This window comes from Saimiri boliviensis, chromosome 7, assembly GCF_048565385.1.
Source record: "Saimiri boliviensis isolate mSaiBol1 chromosome 7, mSaiBol1.pri, whole genome shotgun sequence".
NCBI lineage: Eukaryota > Metazoa > Chordata > Mammalia > Primates > Cebidae > Saimiri > Saimiri boliviensis.
The window spans coordinates 8114822-8142796 of record NC_133455.1 but is presented as its reverse complement, the minus strand read 5'-3'; the positions used below and the strand labels follow the sequence as shown (position 1 = coordinate 8142796).

Below are 27975 nucleotides of genomic sequence, written 5' to 3'. Positions count from 1 at the left end.
CAAAACTTTTTAAAAATTAGCTGGGTGTGGTGGTGCACACCTGTAGTCCTGGCTACTAGGGAGGCTGAGGCAGGAGTATCCCTTGAGCCCCAGAGGTCAAGGTTGCAGTCAGCTCTGATCATGCCATTGCACTCCAGCCTGGGCAACAGGGCGATACTCTGTCTCTAAAAAGACAAAAAACAGGCCAGGTGTGGTGGCTCATGCCTGTAATCCCAGCACTTTGGGAGACCGAGGCAGGTGGATGACTTGAGGTCAGGAATTTGAGACTAGCCTGGCCAACATGGTGAAACCCCATCTCGACTAAAATTTAAAAAATTAACTGGGAGTGGCAGTGGGTGCCTGTAATCCTAGCTACTTGGGGGGCTGAGGCAGGAGAATCACTTGAACCCGGGAGACGGAGGTTGCAGTCACTCAAGATCATGCCACTGCACTCCAACCTGGGCGACAGAGTGAGACTGTGTCTCAAAAACAAATAAATACAAATAACAACAACAATAATAATAAGCAAACAAACCAGCTCCCAGTCGCCCTCACTTTCCCTGTATTCCTTTCCCCAAAATTAATTAAGCAAAACCTACCTCTGTCCTCTGCTTTCTAAAATGACAGGTGGCCAGTGAGGGAATTCGGTCTATGCCGGGTATTAAAGAGAGGCGCTCAGCCCCCAGTCCCCACCTTCTGGGAAGCCCGCCTGCACTGTAGCTGGGGCCCCCCAACTCAGTGACGGGATTCACATCTCCAGACCACAGATGCCATCCAGCAGTGCAGATTTTACACAGCGGAAAGGTATCAAGATAGAACACTTTTGGGGCCGGGCGCGGTGGCTCACGCCTGTAATCCCAGCACTTTGGGAGGCCGAGGCAGGTGGATCACAAGGTCAAGAGATCGAGACCATCCTGGTCAACATGGTGAAACCCCGTCTCTACTAAAAATACAAAACATTCGCTGGGCATGGTGGCACGTGCCTGTAGTCCCAGCTACTCAGGAGGCTGAGGCAGGAGGATTGCCTGAACCCAGGAGGCGGAGGTTGCGGTGAGCCGAGATTGCGCCATTGCACTCCAGCCTGGGTAACAAGAGCGAAACTCCATCTCAAAAAAAAAAAAAAAGAAAGAACACTTTTTACAAGGCGATATTCACATGACATAGAATTAACTCTTAGCATGTACAGTTCAGCGGCATTTAGTCCATTCACGACGTTGTCCACCGCCCCTCCATCTAGTTCCAAGCCATTTTCCTTCCCCAGGCCCTTGACGCTCAGCCTCTGTGGGCCTCAGTTTCCTCATCCGTGCAGTGGGAATTGACTGCACCTGCCTCCCAGGCTGCTGTGAAGATTACGTGGGAAACAGAATGCGTTTCACCCAGGACCGGCCCTTGGGGAGTTTGCTGGGGTGAGTATCACCCCGCTCTCCAAATCCATGTCCACCCTGAGCCTGTCCGTGGGATCTCATCTGGAAATCGGGCTTTGCAGATGGAACCGAGTTCAGATGCGGTCACGCTGGAGTAGGCAGACCCTACATGAAGTGACTGGCGTCCTTACCAAAACAGATGGCGCACAGAGGACAGCCAGCCAGTGACGCAGCTGCCCACCAAGGAAAGTCCGGGGCTGTGGGCAGCTGCTAGGGGCTGAAGGGGCAGGAAGTCTCCTCCGCTAGAGCCTCCAGGGGAAGCAGTGGCCTCGGGACACTTGATTTCTAACTTCCGGCCTCCAGAACAGTGAGAGAATGCCTTTCTGTTGCTTTAAGGCCCCAGCTGTGGCTTAATTAGTTACGCCAGCCCTAGCCAACAAATAAAGGGAGGCTTCCACGAGTGGGAGGTGTTCTCAGGGTCAGGAAGGCAGGCCGGAGCAGGGGACCCAAGGAGGCCGAGTGGCTGGGGAGGAGGCCCTGGCAGCTCACAGGGCGGCCCCTACTCTCCAAGTGGCAGCTCCGTAGCCAGCTCCCAAGGTGCACCCGGTATTCCCTCACCCCCAAACCGCCCCACTGGGGCTACCATGGCCCACGGCAGGTTCCATTGTCTGGGAAACACACCTGCCGCCTCAGGCTCGTTGCTTTTGGGGACACAATCCTCCTCTTCTTTCTTTGATCATTTTTATTTTTATTTAGAGATGGAGTCTTAGTTCATCACCAAGGCTGGAGTGCAGTGGTGCAATCATAGCTGACTGCAGCCTCAGCCTCCTGGGCTCAAGCGATCCTCCTGCCTCAGCCTCCCAAGTAGCTGGGACTGCAGACATGCGTCACTAAGGTCGGCTAATTTTTGTAGATTTTTTTGTAGAGATGGGGTCTCTCTATGTTTGTTGCCCAGGCTAGTCTCCAACTCCAGGGCTCAAGTAATCCTCTCACCTCAGCCTCCCAAATTGCTAGGATTACATATGTGAGCCACTGCACCCGGCTGGAAGCATAATCTTAAAAAAAATTTTTTTTTTTGGAGGAATGGTGGTAAGATGAAGAGTGCTTGAGGCCTGGTTGGAAAGCAAACCGTCAGAGGGAGGAGCCTGAGACCGGCTGGCAGATGCGACCCCGCTGACTGGGAGCTGTCCAAGGTGTGAGAGTGAATGGCGGATGCTGCCCTGGCCAGGACGTGCTGGGTGCGGGGTCCCAGGGGCATCGCAGGACCAAATCTCCCTCCAGCTTCGCAGGCCTCACAGAGGGCTGAGGTCTGGGTTAAGGACCGGCCTTGGTGGGCAGGGGTTAGGGTCAGTGGTTAGACTGAAATGCCAGGAGGAGAGGTGAGTCATTTTTGAGAGGAGCCGAGCACAGCTGTTACCTGTCCCTGCTGCAAGCCATTAGCTGACCTCTTTAGATACAGGTGGAGGCTAGTGGGGCAGGATACCAGAATGTCAATCAACAGTATTCTCAAGAGGGGCGTGGTCGCCTGAAATTCCCCACTCCCTGGGCCAGACCTGTGCAGCCAGGGATTCCACGCAAAACCCCCTTCCAGCCCAGCCGCCCATGAGTGAGAGGCTCTCCCCTGAAACACCCGGTGCTCCAGGAGCAAATACCACTAAAACTTCCGACCTGATCTCCCTCTGAGGTAAGAGGCAGGACACAACTCTGGAGGCAGAGCTCAGACACTGGACTAAATTGAGGACTAGCTAAAATAGGGGTAGGGAGAGCACCTTCCATAAGACACAGCCACCGGTGGGTCATGTCCATGTACCATTGCCATGGCAGCACCTGGATGTTACCACCCCTTTCCACAGCGATGACCTGATGACTCAGAAGTGACCACCCTTTCTCTAGGGGTGTCTGTATAGCCCACCCCGTAACTGCACATCACTGGGAGTGGGTACAAAAGCGACTCTGAGCTGCTGCTCTGGGCACACTGCCTGACCTCCCAGGGCCTCTGCTGCTGGCCTGCACTGCAGCTGCAATCAAAGCTATTGCCACCACCAGCTCACCCTTGAATTCTTTCCTGGGCAAAGCCAAGAACCCTCCCAGGCCAAGCCCCAATTCTGGGGCTCGCCTGCCCTGCATCACCTTAACCCTGAACTGGGGCTCGAGGAACTCCTGTTTTCATCGGAAACAATCATTTTCCCCAGCGAGCTCAAAGCTGGGGAAGACAGAGACCGAAAGAGGCAAAGCAAACGGGAAAAACAAGCCCTCTCCATTTGCAATGTCATCTGCTCCTTTCCACAGAGTAGAATCCATATCAAAAGCCCCCAGGGGACGCCGGGGAGATGCGGGCTGCCTTGTGGGGAACAGCAGCTCCGGCTTCCCCTCCAGTGGGTTGATGCAGATAGGAGGAGGATGAAGAACCCTCCTGAGGACAGAGGCATCAAAAGATGATGCCTCATTACGGGGTTTCCAGATCACGGCAGATCACCCTTATGTCTGCCTTAGCCCATATATAGAGAGAGAGAGAGGTTTTTTTTTTTTTGAGACAGAGTCTTGCTCTGTCACCCAAGCTGGAGTGCAATGGTGTAATCTTGGCTCCCTGCAACTTCCACCTCCTGAATTCAGTGATTCTTATATTTTAGCCTCCCAAGTAGCTGGGATTACAAGTATGCACCCACATGTCCAGCTAATTTTTGTATTTTTAGTAGAGATGGGGTTTCACCATGTTGGCCAGGCTGTTCTCAAACTCCTGGCCTCAAGTGATCTGCCTGCCTCGGCCTCCCAAAGTGCTGGGATTACAGGCATGAGCCACCACACCTGGCCTGTTTTTTGTCTTTTTAGAGACAGAGTATCGCCCTGTTGCCCAGGCTGGAGTGCAATGGCATGATCAGAGCTGACTGCAACCTTGACCTCTGGGGCTCAAGGGATACTCCTGCCTCAGCCTCCCTAGTAGCCAGGACTACAGGTGTGCACCACCACACCCAGCTAATTTTTAAAAAGTTTTGTAAAGGCAGGGTCTCACTATGTTGCCCAGGCTGGTCTTCAACTTCTGGAGTCAAGCAATCCTCCTGTCTCGGCCTCCCAAAGTGCTGACATGCAGCCAGGTTAGAGACCCACCTCCTTCGACGCAGCTATGCTGTGCTCACGTACCCGAGTCTCTGACCGCATAAATGTTATCGTAAATCTGATTCCTGACGGGGGAGGCACCAGCCTGAGCCATGTACGAGGCCCAACAGCCCTCCGAAGAAGGCTGCTTTGAATTTCTGAAGCCAAACCAAACACTGGCTCGAAAACGTTTTTTTATTATCTCATTCCCCGACTATGGAACAATCACCCCATTGAAAAACCACAAGCCCGCCCAAGTTTTAAATTAAACCTTTTGAGTTTTCCCTCTGAGAGCAGATAAAATCCTTCCAGCTTATGTTTTGAGGAAGGAATTTGGGGGGGGTGTGTATTTCCCCTAAACTCACGCTCTTCTGTCGGGTTCCTCAGCCCTCTGTTGAAATATTTCACCTGGGGATATCATTGCATTTCACGGATGCTGAAGCCTCCTTCCAGGAGCAGCTGCATGACTGCCTGGATTTTAAAACGCAGCTCTTTCCGGAAGGAAGAGATAAGTCCCCTTTCCGAGAAGTAAGTTTCCCAGAGTGGCCTCGAAGGGCTTGGCCGAGATTCTTACAAGAGGTATTCAGTCCCCATCCATGTATTTGTTCGTTAGATGCCGACCGTCGGCGCTGAAAATCTACCGTGTGAAAAATCTCAAGCTGTTCACCGGCAAGGAGATTGAGAAGACAGAGGGGGTCTTGTTCCTTGGCTGGCATCAGAAGAAACCTAAGCTCTATTCTTGCCTCACCCAGAGCAGCTGGGCTAACGCTGGCCAGCGTCTTTGCCTCTCAGCATCTCAGCTGCCCGATCCCTAAAGGAGGAATGTGCGTAGGAGCTCCTACTGCAGAATTCCCAGCAGCAAAAGCCTTCGAAGATGCTACTACTATACTGTCGTGCAGTCATTCGACAAACATTTGCTGAGCACCTACTGTGTGCTAGATTCTGTTTTAGGCACTTGGGAGACAGCAGGGAACTAGACAAGCAGCATCCCTTGCCTGCCTGGAGCTAACCTTCTAGAAGGTGGAAAAACTCATGTCTTTCGAGAGCTAGGAATCATTTCCGGTTTTGTTTTGGAAGTGACATCGGGCTTTCTGTGGTGGCTGGTTATCGATCATTTTCTCTTTTTTAATGAATGGTGAATAACCCACACCATGGGGCGGGGCTTGGAGATGGTGTGTGCTCAGGGGCAGGCAGCGGGATTCTGGGAGCTGGAGGTTGCTGTCCTATGCCTGGGGACTGCCAGTACTGGGGTCCCCATGTAGCACCCTTGGCCCATCTGAGGTATTCCCTGACCACCCTGTTCCCTGAGAACAGTGAGCAGACAGGCCAGGCCACCCAGGTAGAGCCTGAACTCTGCAATCAGTGACAGAAACCAGGCTTTACAGTGAGGGCAGAGCTTAGCGACAGGAGCGGATTCTCCATTCAACCCCAGAGGGGTTTTGTGCACATCAGAGTGTATGGACAACGCGGACCAGCTGAGGTGTCCCATACACAAGCCCAGGTATCTGGCCTCTCCTGAAACATTAGAAATTCTGCCACACAAGGTGGCATTGCTACCTGGCCATGCTGGGCTAGAGCGGAGTGGACGTGGCCTCTGTTCGCCACCACCGCCACCCCTGTGTATGTGCAGTGTGGCCACATTTTCAACCGCTGATTTAACTGGCGCAAGTAGGAGTTCTTTTTTTGAGATGGAGGTCTCACTCTGTTGCCCAGCCTGGAGTGCAGTAGTGCAATCTTGGCTCACTGCAACCGCCACCTCCCAGGTTCAAGAAACTCTCCTGCCTCAGTCTCCTGAGTAGCTGGGACCACAGGCACCTACCACCATGCCCACCTAATTTTTGTATGTTTAGTAGAGACAGGGTTTCTTCATGTTTGTTGGCTGGGCTGGTCTCAAACTCCCGACCTTGGGATCCGCCTGCCTCAGCCTCCCAAAGTGCTGGATTACAGGCGTGAGCCACCGCACCTGACCTCAAGTAGGAGTTCTGATGAGGACCTGAGTGGAACGCTAAGTGACAAGGACTTTCTCCGTCCTGGTGACTGCAGACGTGGGGCAAGGCGAAGGGAGACCGGGTTTGGAAACGAGGCGCTCCTGCTCGTTAGCTGTGTACCTTGGAAGCGTGTGTAGTGTCTCTGAACCTCAGTTTCCTCATCTTGAATATGGGGAGCTGTATCCTGCCAGCTTGTTGCAAGGATTGCTGAATGTGAAGGTCTCCTGCGTGCCAGGCATGGCTGCTAGGGGGCGGGGACACGAAGACAGATGAGATGGGGGTTGAAGGCTCCAAACCTAGAGAGGCAAGACGGCAGTGCCAACAAGCAGAGCTGCTGGGGGCACACGACGGGGACCGGAAGGGAGTGGAGCTAAGTGACCTTGACCGAGGGAGCCCCGGCCCCACCTAAAGGCCGGTTCCACCAACTGTCACATAAGAATGCAGGGCCCCGCGTTACCAGATCTGAGTACTTATTTGTTTTATTTATTTATTTATTTTTGAGCCACACTTTCGCTCTTGTTGCCCAGGCTGGAGTGCAGTGGCGCGACTCAGCTCACCGCAACCTCTGCTTCCGGGTTCAGCGATTCTTCTGTCTCAGCCTCCCAAACAGCTGGGATTATAGGCATGCGCCACCACACCCAGCTAATTTTGTATTTTTAGTAGAGATGGGGTTTCTCCATGTTAGCCAGGCTGGTCTTGAACTCCCGGCCTCAGGTGATCCACCTGCCTTGGCCTCCCAAAATGTGGAGATTACAGGCATCAGCCACTGTGCCCGGCCTGTTTTTTTTTTTTTTATTTTTTGAGGCAGGATCTTACTCATTCTGTCACCCAGGCTGGAATGCAGTGGCATAATCACAGCTCAAGCAATCCTTCTACCTCAGCCTCCTGAGTAGCTGAGACCTCAGGCGCATGCCACCACACCTGGTTAATTTTTGTTTGTTTTTTGTACAGTCAAGGTCTCACTATACTGCCCAGGCTGGTTTTGAACTCCTGGATTCAAACGTTCCTCCTGCCTCAGCCTCCCAAAGAGCTGGGATTACAGGCATGAACCGCCATGCCTGGCCCAGATCTGATTTTTTTTTAACAGAGGCCAGATTTTTCATGTGAAATCCCCTAACTTTTAAATTTGCCAGTTAGTGTTTTAAAAATAAGGAGTCTGTCTGCAGGAACAGCTAAGCACATCTGCGACCCACCGGTGGCCAGACTGAGTCAGCCATGGCGGCGGCGGGGAGGGGCGCCTGCTCTCTCTGAGGTTCGTGAGGAAGCCAGTTCTCAGCTCCGGAGTGACCATTCGTGGTGGCTTCTACAGCGGGGAAGCCCTGCAGGATGGGACGGTGCATTGTCCCTGGAGGATTCTGGCTCCGAGCTGAAGGCTGAGTGTGGGGCGAGGGGGGCGGGCAGGAGGCCGGGGAAGGGCAGACCCTGGGAGGGAATGACTTCGGCAAGGGCTGGGCACAGGGACTCGGCCGGCCGTCTGCGCACCCGACGGGCGTCCAGCATGTCCCTTGGCAACGTAAGGAGCAGTTACTTCGTCCCGCACTCGGTGGAAAACAAGGGTCCCCGCTTCTTGTTAACTCTGCGCCATGCTCGGGAATCGCCAACCAGAGCGCGGGTGAGGAGAGGGCAGGGCCGGCGGGCCCGGGCCCTGGTCCCATGCAGTGGCTGCAAACCGCGGCCTTGGGACCCTCCTCCGGGGCTTCTCTGTGCCTGCCGTCATCACCCCCGTCTGAGCTCCGAGGCCCTGCCTGGAACTCTCTCCCGAAGGAGGGAACTGGAAATGCACTTCAGATTCCTCACTGCTTCTGTACTGTTTGGGGCGAGGCCTGGCACATTCCAGAACAAATGGAATTAGCAGGCGGCGGGTGGGGAGTCAGCTCGCGGAGAGGGGCAGGGCAGAGGCAGCAGAGGGAGGCCCGCCGGCCTGGGTTTTGCTCCTCCTGAAGGGTCTCCATGGGGCTTTGACCCTCAGTCTTTCTCTCCCCAGCCTCTGCTGCTCCAGATCACCACGGGGGCTCGGTGGCTCTCAGCAGGAAATCCTCCAGGGCCACGCCAAGGTTAGAGACCTTCCTCGTACCTGGCACAGGTCTGTGATGAGCAGACAGCGAAGGCTCTGCTGCGACTGGAGGTGGACTTGCAGGGAGAGCTGCAGGGGACCCTCTGTGTTCCAAATGTCCCCTTGCAACAACTGTCACTTAGGAGCCCAGAATCTTCTCTGGCAGACTCTCCATTGAGAATGTTCATATCCAGGGCTGTGCATACAGTCAGTGCTCAATAAATGCAGGGGGGTTTTTTTGTTTTTTTTTTTTTAAGGACCAGTTGTCGCAGCTCACACCTGCAGTCCCAGTGCTTTGGGAGACCAAGGCAGGAGGACTGCTTGAAGCCAGGAGTTCAGGACCAGCCTGAGCAACATGGCAAGACCTTGTCTCTAAAAAATAAAAATTGGACACAGTGGCTCATGCCTGTAATCCCAGCACTTTGGGAGGCCGAGGCGGGTGGATCACTTGAGTCCAGGAGCTCGAGACCATCCTGGTCAACATGGTGAAACCCCATCTCTACTAAAAATACAAAAATTAGCTGGACATGGTGGCGCGTGCCTGTAATCCCAGCTACTCAGGAGGCTGAGGCAGGAGAATCACTTGAACCCAGGAGGCGGAGGTTGCAGTGAGCTGGGATCGCATCACAGTATTCCAGCCTGGGTGACAAGTGAGACTCTATCTCAAAAAATTTTTTACTTAATTAAAATTTAAAATGTTTTTCAAGAAGAGAATTATCTGAAGAGGGACAGACCGAGCCTGCTTTCTGAGGTGGTAGTCCCGCCCTCAGAATCTCTCTCCAAAGACTACCCAGAAGGAAAAATATTAATATGTTCAGACTCTAATCAAATCTGGATAATTTCACTAGAAACCTTTCCATAATTTCATAAGCGTTAAAGGATTACAATAGCAACAAACTAAACCAACGGGCATGAATTTAGTTGCTCAAGAGGAAAATGTAGCTTGATTTAGAAACGGATGTTACAGTTTATTAACCAATCTAAATTAATTCGATTTTGAGCCACTGTTAAACATACATTAGGATGTATCACCCAATGGCACAGCTGGGAGGGAGAGAGAGAGGGGAGGGAGGAAAGCAAGGGACGCTGAGGAAGCCTGCTGCCTGCACGCAAAACAGTTGGTTAATTCTGAGGCGCGGGGCTGGGTGTCCGAAACTGGAGAAGGGGGTACCAGACAATACTCTGAGTAGCAAGAATTACAAACTCGACTGAAGCTGCCTTATGCCAAAGGGAGGATTTATTATCTCGGTATCTGAAAATATCAGGGCAGAGGCAGCTTCAGGTACAGCTGGATCCAGCTGCTCTGGGTCAGTAGGCACTGGACTTTTTCTATTTGTTAGTCTGTTTTTCCCTGTGTAGACTTTACTCTTAAGGGAGGGGTTCTTCCTACCTGGAGGCAGGATGACCACCAGCAGCTCTAAGTCTTCATTCTACTGAGCCAGCCCCTCGAAGAAAGAGAGCTCCTCTGATGCCCCTGGTCCCACGCTGAATCCCAGGTAAAGCTCTCAGTGGCCTGGCCAAGGTCATGAACCACTCTGATGGGCCACCCTTAGGCCCCTTACCCGTCCTTGCGTTGGGGAGGAGGGGGCGATGGAGAGCAAGAAAGGAACAGAAAAAGAAAAGAAAAAGGAGCCCTGGGATCCCCCCCACTGCCTCTTCAGTGAGTAACTTTGTGCAGCGCCCAACACATACACTGTGCATGGATGTGCTGACCCCTCAGGCGGCACCTGTGACTCCTGGGTTATAGGGGGATTTGGGTGGACACGAGTATAAGGCAGGCCAGGAAGATCCCCCCTCCCTACTCGGGACTGTGCCCCCCCACCCCACCCCCCACATGGCTACAGTCCAGTGATGCTGCATGGTGCCCGCTCTCTCTGGCTGGGCCTGGAGGTTTCTACTTTGCGCCAGTCCCCACCCAGCTCATGCTACCCACTCACCTACCGGGTCCCCAGGACTTTGGCCGTTCACCCCACCCTGTGCTGACTCTGGCCGAGCAGCCCACTTGCTGTGTGACCTTGGTCCAGCCGCTGCCCCTTTCTGAGCCCAGTTCTCCAGTTCTTGAAACAGGGAGTAGAGGCTCCTGTCCTCCTCAATGGCCCTCCAGGCTCCGGTGTTCTGACAGGCTGTGGGAAGATGGAGAGGGAGATAAAGAGCAAATAGTTCCGCCTAATTGCCTCGTTAAGCACTCCTTGTTGGAAAGCCAGAATTGGAGGCCTCCTCTCTCATCGCCTGCCTGCACCCTCCCCAGCTGAATGAGGCAGCTGAATGCGGAGCGGGGAGGGTCTGGGGCTAGAGCAGCATCCTCAGGAAGGGGCAAGATTTGGGCTAAGCCCCAGGCCCGGTGAGCTTACGTCTGTTTTATAGCTTCACAAGTCAGGATTCCACTGGGCTGCGTGTAACGGAACCCGGCCACACAGCGGCTCGAGTGAGAGTGGGATCTCCGGCCAGGTGTGGTGGCTCACGCCTGTAATCCCAGCACTTCGGGAGGCCGAGGTGGGTAGATCACCTGAGGTCAGGAGTTCGAGACCAGCCTGACCAATATGATGAAACTCCGTCTCTCCTAAAAATACAAAAATTAGCTAGGCATAGTGGCATGTGCGTGAAGTCCCAGCTACTCGGGAGGCTGAGACAGGAGATTCGCTTGAACCCAGAAGGCAGAAGTTGCAGCGAGCCGAGATCACGTCACTGTACTCCAATCTGGGTGATAGAACAGGACTCTGTCTCAACCACAACAGAAAAGGGTGGGATTTCTGTTCCTCCTGTGTAGTAATAACGATAGCAAATGCCACCGAAGCGCCTGTCGTGTCCCCGTGCCCAGATCCATTCTAAGCATGGTGCATATGTCAACTCACAATAAACCCCTATGCTGGGGTGAAAAGCATGCCCCCAAAATTCATGTCCACCAGGTACTGTGAATATGGCCTATTGGAAATAGGTGTCACCAAGTGAAGATGAGGTCCTACCAAATTAAGATAGGTCTTGATCCAATGACTGGTTCTGCAATGGAGGGAGGCCGGAGACCCCAATGGAATGGCCCCCATGGACTGTGCCTGGAAATGGGGTGGGAGGTGACACTCAGCTCTAGAGGCAGGGCTCAAACACCAGACCAAATTCGAGACTGGCTGAAACAGGTCCGGGTGGAGGCAGGTTTCCATAAGCCACGCCCACCACCACGCCTGGTCGGTTTGCCATTGCCATGGCAACCACCCAACAACCCGGAAGTAACCACCCTCATCCGAGACGTGTCTGCATAAACTGCCCCTTAATTTGCATATACTTAAAAGCGGGTCTAGGTCTGAGTGGGGCAGTGTTCCGTGTCCATCACCGCCGGCTTGCCCTGGAATTCTTTCTGGGTGAAGCCAAGAACCCCCTCGGGCTCAGCCCCGGTTGCGGGGTGCACCTGCCCTGCACCATCGCGAAGCCCCAGTTTGGGAGGGCACGGGACACTCGCCCTCATCCACGAGTGCCCCGTGCTCAAAGGATGAGGGCGAGATGAGCTCAGCCCCACCGCGCTCCTGCAGGGCCAGAGCTCTGCTCAGAAACCCCCGCCCCGGCCCGCTCCCTCCTGCTTGGAGCTCTGGGAAACCGGTGTAAGGGCTGCTCCCCTGCCCACCCCACAGGCAACACTCTCTGGACACTTCTGCGTGCCAGACACAGTGGGGTGGTGGCAGCAGTGCCCGACCGTCATAACCGTGTGTGAGCCTGCAGTGCCGTGGCGTTCAGGACACGCCCAGTGCCGTGAGGCCCTCACCGCCCCCAGCTGAGGAGCCCTGTCCCCCTTCCCCAACGGAACAGCAAGAAATGAGGGGGCTGGAATGGGGGGCTGCGCAGCTAACAGATGCCACCTGGAGAGAACACCTTTCCCCTCTCTTCCTGCTCCCAGTGGGGGGATCCTCTCATGCACCCCTGGGGCTCACACCCCACTCTGGGGACCCCTGCTCTGTTTTTTGTTTGAAAAGCAAAAGCCAGGGAGTGAAGAGATTTGTGACACACCTCTTCCCTGAGACAATGGCATAGAACCAACTAGAGCTCAAATAGGGGCCTAGCTGATGAGTAAAGACGGGAAGGGAAAGAGTGCCTGCATCTCAGTCACTGTACCCCACCAGCTAAGGAACGTGTAGCCGCTGGGTGGAAGCCTCTGCAGCAGGGTAATCAGGTCTGTGAGAAAAGGGTGAAGGCTTGTATTCCATTAGGCATTCTAAGGTTAAAGGAAGAAATCAGACACAAACGTATACAGAATATCTGCATACAGCCAAGCTCAAAAGAAAACTGGCAATCACACACAGACAGAAGTCTAGGCAAAGTAACACCCAGATGCTAACACGGATTGTCCACAGGGGTGACCCTCTGGGAACGTCTGACATCTCTGCTCTTTAATTTTCTCCCTTTTCTGTTTAAGTGGAGTGAGTATTCCTTTTACCCAGAGGGGGAAGTGGTGGTAAAGCCTGGAAGATCCTGACGCTCTTGCATAAGGCCCCAGGGTGGAGACCTGCTTCACAGCAGTGCGCCAGCCTCTGCTGACCGTGCCTTCTCCGTTTCCAGAGGGGCGCGGCTGGCGTCCTGGCCGGGCTGCCCACGGCCTTCCTGCAGGTGCAAGGCCAAAGCCAGTGCAAAGGAGCCGGGTTTCAGCGTCGCTCTGGTTCCCATGTGTAAAGCGCCTCGTCCAGGTTACAAAGTCAGCACAGAGCAGCTGCCCCTGCCCCGTCTCAGGGCTCCTCAGACTTCTGGCATCTGGGCACTCCCACGCCTTTGCCATGCGGACGCCTCTCTCCTACCCCAAGTCGCTTAACTTTTTCTAAGCTGGCTCAATTAGTTTTACTTCAATAAATTGACTATTAAAAGAAATGTCTTGCCTCTATGTCCACCAAAAGGTATCTGCAAGAATATTTCTAGAAACTTTGTTTGTAATTGCCATTAGGGGAAACCACTCCCAAATCCATCCAAAGACGGTTCAGTGAGCTGTGGTCCATTCACACTGCGGGAGACGACACGGCCACAGTAAAGAGCACGGCACAGACACACACAGCATGACTGAGTCTCATGGACGCTGCAGGGAGCCACAGACAGCGACGGAGGATGGGCGCACACCGCGTGGTTCTGTTTATAAAGTTCCAGAGTGAAATCCCGCTATAGGGAGAGAAGTGGAAATAGCAGGGACCCCAGCAGGTGTGGGTGCTACTGACTGGGATGCTGGGGGGGACATGCCTTCTGGGGGAGCCTTCTTGGGGCTGGAGATGTGCTTTATCCTGATCTGAGTAGCAGTTTCCCGGGTACATACACACAAAACGCATCAAGCTGTGCATTTCAAATCAGTTCCCTTTACACTCTGAGAGTTCCCTTAACATCTATCTGTCTATCTATCTATCTATTTATCTATCATCCAGATAGATAGATAAACAGATAGATAAATCTGGATGATAAATAAATAGATAGACAGATAGACAGATGTTTCAACAGAAATAAGTTAAGAAATAGGCCAGGCACTGTGGCTCACGCCTGTAATCCCAGCACTTTGGGAAACTGAGGAGGGTGAATCACAAGGTCAGGGGTTCGAGACCAGCCTGGCCAAGATGGTGAAACGCTGGCTCTACTGAAAAATACAAAAATTAGCCGGGCGTGGTGATGGGTGCCTATAATTTCAGTTACTCAGGAAGCTGAGGCAGGAGAAGCACTTGAATCCAGGAGGTGGAGGTTGCAGTGAGCTGAGATGGCACCACTGTGCTCCAGCCTGGGCGACAGAGCCAGACTCTGTCTCAAAAAAGAGTTGAGTTAAGAAATAGAGGGAGGGCGGGAGGGGAGAGAGGTGGAGAGGAAGCAGGGAGGGAGGGAGGGAGAGAGGGAGGGACGGAGGGAGTTCGCTCTCCTTCGCCAGGGTCCTAAGTGCCGGATCCCGTGAAGCAGTGGTGTCAAGGTGGTCTTGAGAGAGGAGGCAGCTTCAGTCTTTGGTGAGAGTTTTGCTGTCCCCCACCCGCAGTGTCTGTTGAGGGCTGAGCCTGAGCTAGGCATAGGCTGAACCTCCTGGCCACCCTCCGGGGAATCCGTAGCTTTTAACAGAGGCATCAGGACTTCCTCTGAGCATCAGCTCTCAGAGTGACTGCCCGGTACACAGCTGGGACCCAGCCACCGGGCTCCAAGCCTGTGACTGCGGCCCCCGCTCCTGACTCCGAGGCCACCCCCCGTACCACCTTCCTTTCGTCTCGTGAATCTTTCCGAAGACGGTCCTAGGCCTAGCAGAAGACTGTGTGCTGGGCAAAGCAGATTTGCCCTAATGACACTTCACAGTCACAGGCCCCAGAGTATCCACTGAGCTCCAGGGTTTCGGGGAGGGGGTGGAACAGCAACACGCTGGGACCCTTCCTTGGGGGAGAGCTCCCCACCCCCGGCACTGTACGCATCATACCTTCTCCCTAGTACTAGAAACCTCAGCTTTTAGCTGAGTCCACAGGTAGCAGGACCAGCCACGCGTCTCCCAGCCGCCCTTACAGTTAGATGAGGCCAAAGCGCCCAGCACCGGCCACCAGCATGGCAGTAGAAGTGACGTGTGATATCTGGGAAGGGTCCTAAACGGGAAGAAGAGTCATCCACCCCTGGCCTTCATCCTTTCTGCAGGCTGGAATTCAGATGTGATGTTTGGAACTGGAGCAGCCATTTTTATGTATGTATGTATGTATTTGAGATAGGGTCTCACTCTGTCACCGAGGTTGGAGTACAGTGGCGTGACTGTAGCTCACTGCAGCCTCCACCTCCTGGGCTCAAGCAATCCTCCTGCTCAGCCTCCCGAGTAGCTGGGACTACAAGCGTGCGCCATCACACCTGGCTAGTTTTTAAAATTTTTGTAAAGATAGGGTCTCGTTATGTCGCCCGGGCTGGTCTGGAACTCCTGGGCTCAAGCCATTCTCCCACCTCAGCCTCCCAAAGCTCTGGGATTACAGTGTGAGCCACCGCACCCTGCCGGAATGGCCATTTTAGACCGTAAGATGGAAGTCCTGACTCCCTCTGGATTTTGTCTCCTTGTGAGAAGGAAACTCATAACTTATTTAAACTACCATTCGTTAGGGTTCTCTGTCACTCACTGCCACATGTCCTCCTAACTCATGATGGCAGCAAAGCTTCTGAGCAATAAAGGATTCATGGGACACAGGGCAGCCTCTACGTTCTGGTCGGGAGAAAGCGGCCTTTTACAGGGGTGATACTGAGGCCGGAGCACAGATCACCGCGGAGGCGCCTGGGCTGACCAAGGCGCCCCTCTGCTTGTGTATTCTGAACACGTGTGTCCAAAGGATGTGATTCCAGCCCCTCTTATGTTTCAAGCACTACCCACTTTGAGGAGAAATAATTCAAATAACAAACTAGCCCCTCAGTTATTACATCACTCCTGTTCCAAACCCACTTCCTCAATAGCTTTTAAATTAAAACCTACTTCAAACACACAAAGCATGCAGTTAATAATGTCACTGATCACACATATTCCAACCACCTGGATTAAATGGCTATTAACATTTCGCCAAATTTCCTTGAGGTCTCTCACTCTAAAGAAACAAACAAAAAGTCACAGGGCTGGGCGTGATGGCTCACACCTGTAATCCCAGCACTTTGGGAGGCTGAGGCAGGAGGATCACTTTGAGGCCAGGAGTTAGTTGCAAACCAGCCTGGGCATCATGGAGAAACTCCATCTCTATTAAAAATGCAAGCGTTAGCCGGGTGTGGTGGTGCGCACCTGCAATCCCAGCTACTCGGGAGGCTGAGGCAGGAAAATCACTTGAAACAGGGGGGTGGAGGTTGCAGTGAGCCAAGATCACACCACTACACTCCAGCCTGGCGACAGAGCGAGACTCTGTCTCAAAAAAGGAAAAGAAAAAAGAAACAGGCCGGGCGCGGTGGCTCACGCCTGTAATCCCAGCACTTTGGGAGGCCGAGGCGGGTGGATCACGAGGTCAAGAGATCGAGACCATCCTGGTCAACATGGTGAAACCCCGTCTCTACTAAAAATACAAAAAATTAGCTGGGCATGGTGGCGCGTGCCTGTAATCCCAGCTACTCAGGAGGCTGAGGCAGGAGAATTGCCTGAACCCAGGAGGCGGAGGTTGCGGTGAGCCGAGATGGCGCCATTGCACTCCAGCCTGGGTAACAAGAGTGAAACTCCGTCTCAAATAAAAAAAAAAAAAAGAAAGAAAGAAAAAAAAGAAAAAAGAAACAAAGGTTTGCAGAACCAGCTAAGATTCGCGCCTTTGCGCACACACAGCGCCCGCCCCCGCCCCCGCCTCACCCTGTGCACGTCTCAATCCCTTCCATAGTTGTCTCTAGCAACAATAGATCGTGCTATAAAAAACCACTTTCTCGTTCTAACTGGTTAAACTCAGTCTTTCGAATATTCGCTGATACCTGGTTGACGTTATCACTTCACAATTTATCTAGGACGGCCAGACCCCCTGGAAGTCCCTGTGTCTTTAGGAAGATTTTTTTTTACCACCAATATTGCCTAAAGACGTATGTGCTATTTTATCTTTTTCTGGTACATAACAAATGTGTCACTACACAAATTACAAGAAAAAAGTTCAACTGTGGACCCGTTAAAATTGTCCTGAGTACCACCCAGGGAGTAATACCTACCGGCTGGGAACACAGCTCTAACCAGCCCCAGGAGAGCCAGGCTCTGTGACCCCCCTTCCTCCTCAGGGCAGCCAAACCAGAACCTTCCAGACACTTCTGCCTGTACACTGCGATAGTAATAATCAATTTCGAGCACCAATGCTCATGATACAAATATTTCTAACTTGTAAATTGTGGACATGGCCTCTAGAATCCTTAGCCGTTTTCTTCTTACTCAGCTAGTCTTCTCCCTACAGGGTGATTTTCAAGCCACGGGTCCATTTTGCGAGGATGACTTTTTAAAAAACATTTTATGAAAAATTTTTTTTCACTCTGTTCCCCAGGCTGGAGTGCAGTGGCACAATCACAGCTCACTGCAGCCTTGAACTCCTGGGTCCAAGAAATCCTCCCATCTCAGCCTCCCAAGTATAATAGGTGGGATTATAGGCACATGCCACCACGCCTGGCTAATTTTTTAATTTTTTGGAGAGACAGGGTTTCACTGTGTTGGCCAGGCTGGTCTTGATCTCCTGGTCCCCAGCAATCTTCCTTCCTCGGCCTCCCGAAGTGCTGGGATTGCAGGTGTGAGCCACTGGGCCTGGAGGTTATTTTAGTTAACACCAGATGCTCTCCTCCTTAGAGCTGCTGGGCCAGTCGGGTTGACACCGCAGTGCGCTGCTATCTGCTGACCTGAGGACACCACCCCCATCGCAGGCGCTCATGGAAGACAAATAAACAGTAAGCACTTACTGAGCACAGACTGTGCACTCAGGCCCGTTCTAAGAGCTTTACCCCGGCTAGCTCATTTAATCCCTGCTACAGCCCAGGAGGCCGTTATCCCATTTTAGGGACTGAAGCTCAGAGAGGCTGAGAAACCCGGCCAAGGTCACAGAGCTGTCAAAGACAGCTGCTTGCTGCTTGTGTCTGCCCAGGGCAGAAAAAGGGCTGAGCGGGCTCTCTGGGGTCCCTTTTATAAAAGGGACTGATCCCATCGTGAAGGCTCTACTCTCATGCCCTAACCAGCTCTCAAAGGCCCCACCCTCTCAGGCCATCATGCTGGGGCCAGAGTGTCAACACATGAATTTGTTGGGAGGGGTTACACAAACATTCAGTCCGTTGCACATATTGTATCAAAAATACAGAACTTTAGGCTGGGCGTGGTGGCTCACACCTGTGATCCCAGCACTTTGAGAGGCCAAGGCAGAATTGCTTGAGGTCAGGGGTCCAAGATCGGCCTGGGAAACATAGCAAAGCCCCCATCTCTTAAAAAAAATTAATAAGCTGGGAATGGTAGCACTAGCCTGAAGTCCCAGCTTCTTGGGAGGCTGTGGCAGGAGGATCACTTGAGTGCTGGAACTGGAGGCTGCAGTGAGCTATGATCATGCCACTGCACTCCAGCCGGGCAACAGAGCAAGACCTTACCTCAAAAAAAGAGTAACTTTCATGGGCAATATCAAGCACGGATGAGGATTTACAGGTGGGATTGTAAATTGTTACAACCACTTTGGAAAACTGTCGCCAGCTACTGAATCTAAGAACTTGACTACTCTGTGGCCCAGCAATCCCATTCCCAAATACACTCCCAAGAAAAATGGGGGTGTCCGTTCATCAGAGGAATGGCTCAGAACCTCTATGCCACCTCGACCTGTAATAGCCCCACGCTGAAAACAATCCCAACGTCCACCAGCCCTAGAATGAAAACCAAATGACGACCTATTCACATAATTGAAAACCACATGGAAATTAGCAAGCACGAACCGCAGCTTCCAGGACAGCGAGAGGGACGCTCCCTGGTGAGGATGTGCAGATGACAGAGATCCCGGGGCGGTGGGAGTTCACACACTGCAGTCCCTGTGGGAGGCTCTGGAACGGCCGGGAGGGTCTGTGGTGACAGTCTCTATCACGGTTACCCCGAGGACAGGAGTCGGTCGCGGGGCATGAGGGAACTCCTGGGTGATAGAAATCTCCCGCATCCTGGTCTAAGTGCTAACGCCGTGGTGGAAACGAGCAGGCGTCTGCCACAGCCCATCATTCACTGAAGATTTCTGCACCTTACCATCCTTACCATGCATGGTTCCTCTGTAGGTTTTGTTTTTTTGAACAGAGTCTCCCTCTCTCACCCAGGCTGGAGTGCACCATCTCGGCTCACTGCAACCTCCGTCTCCAGGGTTCAAGCGATTCTCCTGCCTCAGGCTCCCGAGTAGCTGGGACTATATTGCCTGTCACCACGCTGGGCTAAATTTTGTATTTTTAGAGATGGGGCTTCACCGTGTTGGCCAGGCTGGTATTGAACTCCTGGCCTCAGGTGATTCGCCCACCTAGGCCTCCTAAAGTGCTAAGATTACAGGCATGAGCCACCTCGCCCACCCCAGATGTTTTTAAATGTGTGACTTTGGCCACTAGGATCTCCCTCAGCATGGTGAGATGATCGAATTATAAGGGGCATGAATTAGCTCAAGCCTGTAGTCCCAGTGCTTTCAAAAGCTCACAGGTGGGAAGATTGCTTGAGGCCAGGAGTTCAAGACCAGCCTGGGCAACATAGTGAGACCCTGTCTCTACCAAAAAAAAAAATAATTTTAATTAGCTGGGCATGGTGGCAAGCACCCTGTGGTCCCAGATACTTGAGAGGCTGAGGTCACTTGAACCCAGCAATGCAAATGTGCTGTGAGCTATGACCATGCCACTGCACTCCAGGCAGGGCTGCCCAGGGGGTGGCGGGGGGCTTCGGGGTGTGCCGTTATAATAGCAGAGTGTGGGCTGTAAAGGCTGCCACGATGTCTCAAATGTCAGCCTCTCTGACCTACTGCTGCCGCTGACAGGAGGAAATGGGGAGAAGGGAGCACTATGTCCTGAGCGCCTCCTGGGTCCCAGGCACAGTGCTGGGGGCTTTATTGGATGTCTTTTATGGAGCTCTGGCTGTATGCTCAAACATTCCATAGCTATTTATTGAGCACCTGCTATGTGCTGCTTAACGACCAACCACAGAACCTCAGTGTGGACAACAGTCACCATGTACTTGGCTGGTGCGTTGGCAGGCGCTGGCGCTGGTTGATGTAGGCTGGCTCACCCACTGGGCTCTGACGACCTCACCTGGATTCCCCTGACCGCTGCAGGGTGGCTGATCCAGGTGTGGCTCAGCCCCACAGGTCTCTCATCCTCTCTGTGGGACCAGTGGCCACTCTGCACATTCTCCTTATGGCAAAGAAAGAGAAACAGAAAAGCAAGCACAGTCACCGGAGGCCCCCGGACGCCCGTGCGCAGACCCGGCCCACGCCCTTGTCAGCTTCGTGCTTTTGCTTAAAGCCAACGTCAGGGGGTAGAAAAAGAAACCTCACCCCCCACCATGGCAGGAATGCGAGGAATGGGAGGGTACGCACGAGGGAAGGGGGAAGAAGAGGTCAATGCTGAAACATGGCGCCCTCACATACGTGCCAATGGGTGCCACTGGCCCCAAGAGGCCACTGTTTACTAGACACCAGGTGTGAGCACTCATCATGCATTCTGCTAACGTGCACGGAGCACCTCCCGGCACTGTGGAACCGGCCCCTGGTAAGTCACAAAACCAGACGAGTCCGGGCCCTCGTGGCTCTCACGGGGTGTGTCGGGGGCTCGAGACAGCAGGTCATGCCCGTGAATGTCAGCTGTGCCAGGAGCCTGCGCGGGAGGTGCTCGTGCTGCGGACGCCTGCAACACAGGGACACGGGGCCTCGCCCAGCCTTGGGGGTGAGGGAGCTTCCCCAAAATGAGGATGAAGACAGAGCTGGCCTTTGAGGGACGAGTGGTAATGCTCGCGTGGAGAGAAGGAAAGAGCCTCCCAGGCCGAGGACTCCGCGGGTGCGAAGGGTCTGCAGCGAGAGGTGTGCCTGCAGAGTGGAGAGGGCGGGGGGCCTGGGGGGAGCTGTGACGTAGGCGAGGGACTCTGAGCACTAACTCCAGTCACCACCACCGCCGGCTCCGTGTGCATGGCAGTCAGAGCTTTCAAGCATCAAGGGCCTGCGACCGCGACCGGGGCCTTCAATGCAGAAGACGTGGCTCTGAAGTAGAAAAGCCAATGGCCAAGTCAAAATTGAAAGGTGTCATGGAATCCTAGGCAGCCAAAGAAAAAGGATGAAATCGTGTCCTCGGCAGGAACACGGGTGGAGCTGGAGGCCATTATCCCCAGCAAACTAACGCAGGGACAGAAAACCGAGGACTGCGTGTTCTCACTTATAGGATGAGAACACGTGGACACCCAGAGAGGAGCAGGAAACACCGGGTCCTACCTGAAGGTGGAGGGAGGAGGAGGGAGATGAGCACGAAAAATAACTAGTGGGTACTAGGCTTAGTGCCCATGTACTAAGTACTAAGTGCCCGGGCCTTAGCACCTAGGTTGGTGCACACGGGGCCTTAGAATCTATGTTGATACGAAAATAATAGTGGTTTTTGCGTTGTTGAAATTTGCTATTTGGTATTGGAATACATTCTTAAATAAATGTAGTTGTTATATATCTTGTATTCTTTCTTTCTTTCTTTTTTTTTTTTTTTTTTTTTTTTGAGATGAGTCTCACTCTGTCGCCCAGGCTGGAGTACAGTGATTCAATCTCGGCTCACTGCAACCTCCGCCTCCCAGGTTCAAGTGATTCTCCTGCCTCAGCCTCCGGAGTAGCTGGGACTGCAGGTGCCTACCACCACGCCCAGCTAATTTTTATATTTTTAGTGGAGACAGGGTTTCACCACGTTGGCCAGGCTGGTCTCCAACTCCTGACCTCAGGTGATCTGCCCACCTCGGCCTCCCAAAGTGCTGGGATTACAAGCATGAGCCACTGTGCCAGCCTGCCCTAATCTTTAAGTTTTTGTTGCGGGTCATGAAGTTTGAAATGCGTCTTAAGGAGGAATGGAGTCCTTGGAATAAATTGCCTCTGTGAGACAGTGTGTGACATGACGGATTACGGGGAGTCCCGCGGGAGGGCGGGAGGAGGATGAGGGACAGAAATCCACACACGGAGTACAATGTACACAGCTTGGCAGACGGGAGCGCTGAAGGCTCAGACTTCACCACTGTACAATTCATCCACGTGACCAAAATCCACTTGTGCCCCCAAACCTCCTAAAATGAAAAAGAAAATTCACAGGTGTCTGGCCGGGCGCGGTGGCTCAAGCCTGTAATCCCAGCACTTTGGGAGGCCGAGGCGGGTGGATCACGCGGTCGAGAGATCGAGACCATCCTGGTCAACATAGTGAAACCCCATCTCTACTAAAAATACAAAAAATTAGCTGGGCATGGTGGCGCGTGCCTGTAATCCCAGCTACTCGGGAGGCTGAGGCAGGAGAATTGCCTGAACCCAGGAGGCGGAGGTTGCGGTGAGCCGAGATCGAGCCATTGCACTCCAGCCTGGGTAACAAGAGCGAAACTCCGTCTCAAAAAAAAAAAAAAAAAAGAAAATTCACAGGTGTCAACTTAGCGACAGAACCTGACACTTTGTTGACAAGTTGGCTGCAACGCAAAGCCGCTCGTGGCGGCTCCTGCTTTCCCTGCGGAGGCCGGCAGGACTTCTGCCTCCGGAAGGTCGAGCAGTGCGTTCACGCGCTTTTCCGTCTTCCTCCAGCGACATAAACTAAAAGCCATCAGCGCGGCAGGCACGGGTGCCACCCCTCTTCCCACGGGCAGCACTGCTCCCAGAGCCGCACGAAGACCCCTCCGTGAAGCCCCGCAGCGACCCCACCAGGAAAACAGCACCACCACCCCGTTCTGCAGATGGGACAACTTGAGGCTCGGAGAGGCCGGGCGACCCGTCCAGCGTCACGCACCGTCTGCCCTTGGTGGCAGAGTCAGGATGTGAACCCGGGGGTGTCCCACCCGGAGCTCACCCGCTGAGCTGCCTGCCTCTGCTCCTCGGATTCCAGCCTCGGCTGTGTGGGTCCCGAGCACACGGTAGGTGCTGAGCTCATCGCTGAACCCACACATCCAGCAGATGTTTAGTGAGCACCTACTGTGTGCCAGAGCATTCTAGGCACTGCAGATGCAGCAGGGAGCAAGACAGGCAGCATCCCTGCCCCTATGACGCGGACATTTAAGTAGCTGGCGAAAACATGCCATCAGTATAGAAACACAGCGCTTTGGCAGACGCTGGTGAGGGCTAAGGTCAGAAAGTGAAGCAGGGCGGTGGGTATGGGACGCAAGGGGGTGCCGTGTTGAGTGGAGTGGCAGGGACGGCCCCGCTGAGAAAGCAGTCACTGCACCCAAAAGAGGGAAGGTTACGAGCAACGGGCATCTGGGGAGAGGGGACAGCCAATGCGACAGTCTGGAGACTGGACCACGCCTGGCAACTTTGAGGAACGGCAGGGAAGCCAGCACAGCGGATGTTAAGTGAGCAAAGAGGTCAGTGGAGGGAGATGACGACACGGGGGGCAGATGCTCCAGGAGGCCAGAGTGTGTGGGGCTGTGAGGCCACAGAAGGACCTTGGTGTTTACTCTGGGGGAAGTGGGAGCCATGGCGGGCATTTGAGCAGAGGAACCGCCTCCTCTGACTTGGGATTTAATAGGATCCCTCTGGCTGCTGTGTGCAGAATAGCCTCAGGGGGGCCAGGGTGGCAGCTGAGGGGCCAGGGGCCTGGACTGCTGCACCAACCCGGCGAGCAATGGTGGCAGCTGGAAGCTGGTTGGGGTGGGGAGAAGTCCGCAGGCTCTGAGTGTGTTTGGAAGAGAAAAGCATCAGGATGTGCTGATGCATCAGACTCGGGCATGACAGTAAAGAAGCAGTCGGATGACTCCGAGGTGTTTATGCACCTCGGGGAGGTAAGGTGACCCTTCCCCGAGAAGCAGGCAGCAGAGAGCCGGCCTGAGGTCGGCGTTAAACACAGTGGCAAGCTCCAGATGCCCGTCAGCCATCTGCAGCGCAAACAGGCTTTTCTTTAAGGACGTGGCAGCAGCAAATATAACTCAGCGTCTGGCTTGAGCTTCTGCAAATCCTCGCTCCTCAGGTCTGTTCTCCTCCAGGGAGAAAACCAACCAACCAGATCTTTCTCCGCTGTCTCTCCTGAGCACGGCGAGCCTCCAACTGGGTCGGCTTCAATCCTCGGGGAAGCTGGAGCCATAAATCACCTGGCGATGATCCCAGGGGCCTCTGAGGACGTCTCCCGGTATGAGGCTCAGACAATAGAAGGGGATTTGGATGAGCTCACCCAGCGACGGGCACATTAGATTCGCCATAAATTATTACAAGGTTAACAGGAAATCACACCGTGATCTCAGCTGAGCTGTGGAAGGAGCAAGGGGAGGGGGCCGGGGGCCCTCACAGCTCCACACACTCCAAGCCGTCAGCCTGCTGTGCAGCCAGGGCGGTGTGTGTCCCATAACAGATCAAATAGTCCTGGAATGAATGAGAAATGTGACGGTTATCGTGAGGACATCAGATGTCTTTGCTTAGAAGCTTAAAAGCTGCGTGTCCTCGAGCAAGTTACCTAACCTCTCTGGGCCTTGATGGGTCTCATCTGAAAAATGTGGATAATAATTGTTTCTAACAAAAAGCTGGTGAGGATAGCAATATGTGAATTTCCCCCAAACATTTGCTCACTTTCTGGTTCCCTTTCCCAGCACACAAAGGATTGCATGTTCTCTACCCCAGTACGCAATTCACCATGATTCACTTCATTCACTTCCCTTCCTACAATGACTGCAGTTTGCCAAGAGTACAGCTATCTGTGCCACCCACGAGGGACATGACATAAACTATGATTGTTGTTTGTTAAGCTGGCCTTTGGGGATCATTTGTTACTGCAGCAAGACCTACACTCTCCTGACTGAGGCCAGATTAAATGAGTTAATACATCTAAAATCCTCACAGTGCTGTCTCGCACATGGCAGGCACCACAGACTGTTAGCTTTTACGATTGATTGTTTGAACAGCCCTGAAGATGAAATCAGCAAACCTGGACATGGAGTGGCAGGTAGATTCTCAGGAGGCCCCAGTGGCCTCTGCCCGCTGCTGTGCACGCCCTTGGTCATCTCCTCCCGTTGAGTGTGGGCTGGACCCACACGAGGCTTGCTTCTTGCCAAGGTGGTGGAATACCGCTCGCAGGACCTCCCAGCGTCTGTCTGTCTTGCTAGGAGCCTGGCTCCCTTGCTGGCTCTGATGGAGTGGGTGGGCATGTTGGCAGACCCGCATGACAGACAACTGGGGGTGGCCCCCACCAACGACCAACTAAAAACAGAGGGCAGCCCCTGGCCCAAAGCCAGCGAGAATCTGAGCCCTGCAGTCCCACAGCAACTGAGGGTAGCTGACACCTTCCAGCCCGCCTGGGCTCTCTCAGCTTTAGCACCAGAAAGTCCCACGTCCCTGGAAATTCCCTCCTGGCTTATCCAGGACTGTCCCGGTTTCAGGGTTGAAAGGGTTGCATCCTTGGTGCCCCTCCGTCCTGAGCAAACTGGGATGGTCGGTGCATTCGTTGGCTAGGGCCGCAGTGACAAGCATCACAGCCAAGGTGGCTTACCAGGCAGACGCCGACTTGCTGCCAGTTCTCGAGGCCAAAGCCCCGATCGAGGCGTCGGCACCGTTCTTGTCCTCTGCAGTCTCTCCTTGGCTTGCAGACGGCCGCCTGTGTCCTTCTGTGTCTTTCCTGGGTGCATCCTAATCTTATTTGATAGACTCGTCATAGCAGATTTGGGCCCACCCTAATGACCTTGTTTTAACTTAATTACTTCTTCAAAGACCTGTCTCTAGTCACACTCTGAGGTACTGGGGCTTAGGACTCCAACGAAGGAATTTTGGAGGGGGCGCAGTTGAGCCCGTAAGAACTGGTTCCCCTGATTGACAGGCACAAGAACCTGAATCCTGCCAGCAATCATGTGAGCGTGAAGCACACCACTCCCCAGGCGAGCCTTCAGATGAGACCCAGTCCCAGCCAGCACTTTAATGGTAGCCTTGCAGAGAAACCAGCTAAGCTGTGTCCAGCTCCTGACCCACAGAAACTGCGAAATAATAAATGGGTGTCATTTTAAGCTGCTAACTTTGTGGCATTTTGTTTCATAGCCGTGGGTGATGAATGCCTTGAGTCACATCTGTGCACTGGCCCAACCTTGCCCATAGTTGTCTGCCGATCCCTGGCACAGAACCTTCTGCGTCCATAGTCACATGATGTTCTCTGGGAGAACTGGAGGGACCAGTGTTACTCTGTAGATTCCTCTTCTGTTTCACCCAATAACTCACTCTCCTGGGCTCCTCACTCTTCCCTCGGATGGTACAACTTTGTTTCTGTCAAAATACTTTGTATGCTTTACTAATCAATCGATTTCTTGTTGGGTTCTAACAATGTGCCCTGCACGACTGGGTCTTTAAAGTGTTGAGTTTTCATCTTCTTTCCAGCCACACAGGATAACCACTCCCTCCTAACTGCAGCTGGCAGGGGCGAGGGTTACAGAGGTGACATCATAATGGTATTAGACTCCAGGATCTGAGCACCTGCAGTCATCTGCCCTAATCCTGGATGCCCACGGAAGCACACAGACGCTCTGTGAAAAAGAGGCCATGGAAAACTGCATATTCACACCTCTGCTTGTAAATACACAATGCGCACTGATGTATTAAAGGCAATGATAAGTCCTGTGTCGAGGCGGGTGGGCAACAGAAGCCACTTCAATGCCTTTTGAGGAACACTGTCCTTTTCTTTTTGAGATGGACTCTCACTCTGTCACCCAAGCTGACGTTCAGCAGCACGATCTTGTCTCACTGCAACCTCTGCCTCCCAGGTTCAAGCCCTTCTCATGCCTCAGCCTCCCGAGTAGCTGGGACTACAGACTGGTTAATGCCAAGAAGTTGCTGCTGGAGCAGGAGCAGGAGCAGACATGAAGCTCAAGTTAACACTTTTCTGCTAAAAATGCTTCATGGTGAAAGTCCAACCGTCTCCTTTCTCTTTTGAGAATTACAAATGCAAAGAAGAAAAACAAACAAACAAACAAATACAAAAAGTAAAAAACAAAAGAAAAAAAATTACCAATGCATATATCTTTTCATTTTTTTATTTTTTTGAGATGGAGTCTCACTCTGTAGCTCAGGCTAGAGTGCAGTGGTGCGATCTCAGCTCACTGCCACCTCCACCACCCGGGTCTTGGTTCAAGCAATTCTCCTGCCTCAGCCTACCGAGTAGCTGGGATTACCGGCATGCGTCACCATGCCCCGCTAATTTTTGTGGTTTTTAGTAGAGACGGTGTTTCACCATGTTGGCCAGACTGGTCTTGAACTCTTGACCTCATGATCCGCCCGACTCAGCCTCCCAAAATGCTGGGGTTACAGGTGTGAGCCACTGTGCCCGGCCTAATTTATTATTTTCCTTAATACTCTAGGATGGAGTGAAGGAACTGACGCCCAGGCTCCAGTGCCTACCGGAATTATACACACTTCCCCATGCTTTTTCTCTGTGATCACTGACAGTGGCGACACTTAATAATAACAGCGCATTCTCAATACAACACTTAATATTATGTTATATATGTTATGAATGTAACACTGTTATTAATATTAGCGCTCAGCCCTTGACCGTGCATGGGTTTGCGCTAAGTAAGCACAGCTCGGTGGCTTCTCAACTAATCCTAATGAGAACCCTGTGAAATAAGACCCGTTAATGCCCCATTTTGCAGATGAGGAAACTGGGCCACTGGTGGTTAAATAACTCGTCTGGTGCTGGATGAGAAACAAGAGGCAAACGGTCCTTAGATGCATTGGGAGGGAAGTCAGTGAGATTTTACAGAGAACCGCCAAGAGTGAGATAATAAACACTGCCAACAGTAGCACTGTCTACCAGCCCGTAGGTGCAAACAGCAGCTGCTGTTCATTGAGTGCCTACCGCGTTTCTGCCACCGCTCTGAGAGTTTTGTTTATCTGCAGTCATTTAGTCCCCATGGCAAACCAATAAGTGAAGAAATTCATAATACACA

The 27975-nt window shown here is 53.0% G+C and overlaps 1 long non-coding RNA gene across 1 annotated transcript in view; it reads right to left on the bottom strand.

The window, feature by feature from the left end:
- Window positions 1-280: 280 nt before the first annotated feature.
- LOC141585047 (uncharacterized) overlaps window positions 281-27975 on the bottom strand; it is a 43954-nt gene continuing 16259 nt past the window's right edge. The window contains exons 2-3 of the long non-coding RNA XR_012518316.1: window positions 10419-10600; window positions 281-10044 (exon numbers count right to left, since the gene is read on the bottom strand). This is a non-coding gene — a long non-coding RNA (uncharacterized LOC141585047). The remainder of the gene's footprint in view (window positions 10045-10418; window positions 10601-27975) is intronic.